Source organism: Pituophis catenifer, unplaced genomic scaffold, assembly GCF_029215685.1.
Source record: "Pituophis catenifer annectens isolate HBS135680 unplaced genomic scaffold, rPitCat1.0.hap2 SCAF_5, whole genome shotgun sequence".
Lineage (NCBI taxonomy): Eukaryota > Metazoa > Chordata > Lepidosauria > Squamata > Colubridae > Pituophis > Pituophis catenifer.
In genome coordinates, this window is record NW_027256885.1 from 64,555,774 (window position 1) to 64,560,666 (window position 4,893).

Sequence of the window (4,893 nt, forward strand, 5' to 3'; positions counted from 1 at the left end):
TATATATTTCAGTTGTATTTCTCATACAAGTCCCTTTTTCTCCATTAGTTTCTGCATTTATGTTGAAAGACATATACTGTTTATCAAAGACAGACTTGATGTGTCCTCAAAAGGCAAAAGTAAACCTTACAAGATGGCATGTTCCAGATGACTTATAAGTCTAACTAGCAAATGAAATATACTTAATACAGTATTCCCTGACAAATCTAGTAGTATAAACCTGGTATAAGCCTATCAATGTAGATGTCCCTTCTATTATATACATGCCTATTATTACATACATGCTTGATCATTCCTATCCAGATTCATATAGTAGTAAGAAAAAAAATGCATATAGTTTGGAGAGGTCCAATTTGCTCCACGGGTGATAGTGAGCTCTTTGCTCAGCTATCTGATGTGCTCGCTATCACCGGCGGAGCAAATTGGATCTCTCCACTTATAGAGAGCTTAGCTTTTCTTTGCAAAGCAAAGGCCTCCATTGCTTGGATCCCACAAGTGGCTGTCATTTTCCAAGCCGGTGTTTCCATTATGTTTGTTTCTGGGCTGCACGGGTCGGTGGGTCAAAGCAATTTGCAGTTGCACTCAGAAAAAGATGTCCGATTGTGGTATGTGGCCCAGCAGCAGAGCAGCCTGTTTTCCTTCCCTACCCTGACCTCTGGAGATCTTTGAAATTTAAGTGTGTGATTGTGCTATAGGGACCCTCAAGGGGTGGGAAGTGGAGCATGGGCTATCTCAGGGGGTGGGGGGGCCTTGGGATGCCTGAGGCAGGTGGGCTTTTGCTTGCACTAGCTCTACCAGGATCTCCCCACCCAAGGCACCCCATGCTCCACTTAACGGCCCTTACATTTGTTTAACGATTGCATTGGGGAGAGCAGGAATGGGGGGTCATTAAGTGAGGTAGCTCATTTAACAGCCATCCTGACTTCTGACCAGGGCCGGATTTTCCTATAGGCTAACTAGGCTTCAGCCTAGGGCCTCAAGATCAAGAGGGGCCTACACAGTGGTGGGATTCTGGGGGTTCTAGGGGGTTCGGCCGAACCCTTTGTTAAATTGCTGGCTCGCCCGCCCCTCGCCTCCCACCCGCGCGGCACCAGCCTACCGTAGCCAGGGGTAGGCAATTGTGGCTCTTTTACAACCTGTGGACTTCAACTTCCAGAATTCCTGAGACAACTTGGCTGTCTCAGGAATTCTGGGAGTTGAAGGCCACAGGTTGTAAAAGAGCCACAATTGCCCACCCCTTCCCTAGCCTGCTCCAGACACAAGAGAGCAGGATGGAGAAAGCAGCTTCCACGCCTTCACTCACCCTCACTCTCTGCTCTGTTGGATCGCCGGCCGTTCGCTTACCCCGCTCACTCCCAATCTATTGCTGCCTCCGATGGCTAGAGGAAAAAAAAACTTCAAATTCTTGCCGCGGAGCTTCAAAGAGCCGCCCTAGAGCCAGTGGTGCAGCCGAACCCTTTGTTAAATTGCTGGCTTGCCCCGCCCCTCCGCACCACTATTTATTGCCAATAAATAGTGGTGGGCGAGGGGCGGGGGAGCCAGCAATTTAACAAAGGGTTCGGTGTTTTTTTTGTAATTTTATTGGCCCACGGAGCTTCAGCATAGGCTAATTGGCCTCCCGGCTCTCAGCTGATTTGTCTCGGCTGTTTTGCTCAGGGCTCTTCTGCTTCCTTGCAAAGAGTGCTGATTTTTTTTCCCCTAGCTATGCTGAGAAACGAAACTGAAACTGCTTTGCTGTTGCTGCAAGGTTGGAAAATTAGGCAGGCAGAATTCTTTTCTTTTTCCTCACCAAAAAAGGTAGGTGCAAACAATGGGAAATTTAGGGAAAAAAAGGAGAGTTCAGGATTTTAAAACACAAAAGAAAAAAAGCTCTATTTAACTAGGGAATTGTAATAATTGAGATACTATTAATTGTATATTTCTGAAAGCAGAAATGGTTAAGTTGTGGTTTGGAGGAATATATGGGGGAAATTATTTGGTTTATTATTATTGGTAAATATAATTAATTGATTTGTAAGAAATTGGATTGCATGGAAATAATTGGAATATTCATGTTCATATTGATTAATATACAAAAAAGGTAGTTATATAACTAATTGATTTATATTAAAATGTTGAATTTATATTAAACAACTGTATTACATAATTACATAATTAACCAATGTGAGGATGGATATAAAAATAGATGACAATGTGAAGGGGTATAATATAGAATAGAAGGGAAAAATTGAATTTGATTAAGATTAGAGATGAGGATGAAGGGTAATATTGGTTTTTTAAAAAAATAGATGAGGAATAAATATGGCAAAAAGGAAATATAGAAATTGTAAATTTAATTGAAAGGACTAAACACTGGTTAAATTTGTGAACCGGCCAAATACTCTGTTCAAAGAAAATACATTGTATGTTTGTATGTGTGTTTCTAATTATTGTTATTTATTCATATTTGTTCTCTTTTATTCTTTAAAGTTTAACAATTCATTCTTTATCTTAATATCTTCATATTTGTTTGGGGTTGGTTTTCTTCCCTTTCATCTTTTTTATTGTACAGCAATCTTTCTCCTCAAACCTACCACCTCTCTCTTTTCTTTCCTTCTTACTTTCTCTTCCCCCCCTCTTCTCCTCCCTACTTCCTCTTCCTTTCTCCTTCTCCTCCTCTCTTCCTCCCTCTCTTACCCTCACTCCTACTCTAATTTCCCTTCCCTTCCTTCATCCCTCTCTATTGCTGTATCCTTTTATGCATATGGACTACTCAGAGGGCTGAAAAAGTTATTTTTGACTGGTCCTCGCACTTTTGACCAGTCCTCGAACTTACGACTGTCCTCACATTTTACGTTTTTGCCCTATCTTGTCACCATGGTGAAGAGAAGCAGTTGTGAAATGAGTGACATGGTTGTTAAGAAAGCTGCACGGGCATAAATGTGAGGATGGTCATAAGTGTGAGGACCGGTCAAAAGTGCAAGGCCCAGTCAGAAATGACTTTTTTCAGCCCTCTGAAAAAAGTCTATGCATAGTCACGCCCACCCGGTCACATGACGAGCTACCCATGCCTACACAGTCACGTGACCAGCTAGCTACGCCCACCCAGTCACGATTGCCAAGCCACACCCCCAACTAAGCCACGCCCACAGAACCTGTTGTTAAAAAAATTGAATCCCACCACTGGTGAAAGGGCCTCATAAGTGGAATAGCCTAGGGCCTCTTTTCATCTAAATCCGGCCCTGCTTCTGACCATAATGGGCAAGCTTCATTATGGTCATAACTTGAGGACTACCTGTAGTTACTTCAATCATACTGCATTTTATATACAATCATCAATTCTTTTCAACCTTATACAGATACTATACAGAAGTGGGTGGGATGTAAGGATAAAGGTTTATCTATGGCTATCTACTGAGTTTATGTAAGATTAGAGGTCCAAAGTAACTACTTGCAACTTCATATTTCTGGCAACTACATGATTGGTGTTGCTGATTTATTTTATTTTATTTTATTTTATTTTATTTTATTTTTGAATTTGTATACCGCCCTTCTCCCTGAGGACTCAGGGCGGTGAACAGCCAAATAAAAACATCAAATACAAATATTAAAACACATTTAAAAATATATATATAGATTTGGCCCCATTAATTAAAACGATAAACAAAACAAAACAATTAAAAAACCCTTAAAAAGAAATTAAGCCAGCCCGGCTTGTTGAAAAAAGAAAGTTTTAAGGGCACGGCGGAAGGCACTGAGGTCATGGATTCTCCTTATCTCAGGGGGCAACTGATTCCAGAGGGTGGGTGCCCCCACAGAGAAGGCCCTCCCCCTGGGGGTCACCAGCCTGCATTGTTTGGCTGATGGCACCCCAAGGAGGCCCTCTCTGTGGGAGCGCACGGGTCGGCGGGAGGTCGTCGGTGGCAGTAGGCGGTCTCGAAGATAGCTAGGCCCTATGCCATGGAGCGCTTTAAAGGTGATAACCAACACCTTGAAGCGCACCCGGAAGACCACCGGGAGCCAGTGCAGTTCACGCAGGAGCGGTGTTACATGGGAGCGCCACGCTGCTCCCGTCACTACCCGCGCTGCTGCGTTCTGGACCAGTTGGAGCCTCCGGGTGCTCTTCAAGGGGAGCCCCATGTAGAGAGCATTGCAGTAATCAAGGCGAGAGGTTACGAGGGCATGAGTGACTGTGCACAAGGAATCCCGATCAAGAAAGGGCCGCAACTGGCGGATCAGGCGAACCTGATAAAAGGTCCCCCTGGTTACAGCCGTCAGATGTTCCTCCAAGGACAGCTGCGTATCCAGGACTCCCAGATTGCGAGCCCTCTCTGTGGGGGCCAAAGACTCGCCCCCAATAGTCAGTGATGGAGTCAACTGACCATATCGGGATGCCGGGAACCACAGCCACTCAGTCTTGGAAGGGTTGAGCTTGAGCCTGTTCCTGATTAAGACCTTACAGCTCAAAATGCTCACTGGTTAAGGTATTCAGATACTGGGTGGGTTCTCTCCAGAAGACTGGCCTATTGTTGACAGGCTGCAATAAAATGCTTCTATGTTCAAACAACAAGACTCAGTGAGATCACATGAAGTACGACAGAGTCAATAATCTGCTTGAAAGATTTTACAAAAGAGTGATTATGGTAAAGAGAAGAACCTTATTAAGGTAACTTGCACTATGAAGATTAACAATTATACGGACTGAGTCACCATGTCACTGATACTCCCAAGATCTTATATTTGTGCCTCTATAGCAAAGAAAACAGACAGACTTTTTGAAAAATATTTTTTTTATTTGTATGCCATCTGAACATCAGATATACCTGGTGTGTGTTAGCATGAACCAGTTCTACATTTTGAAATTCATGGTGACAACCCCCCCCAAGACACGCCCCCCCCCAAAAAAATCACCTT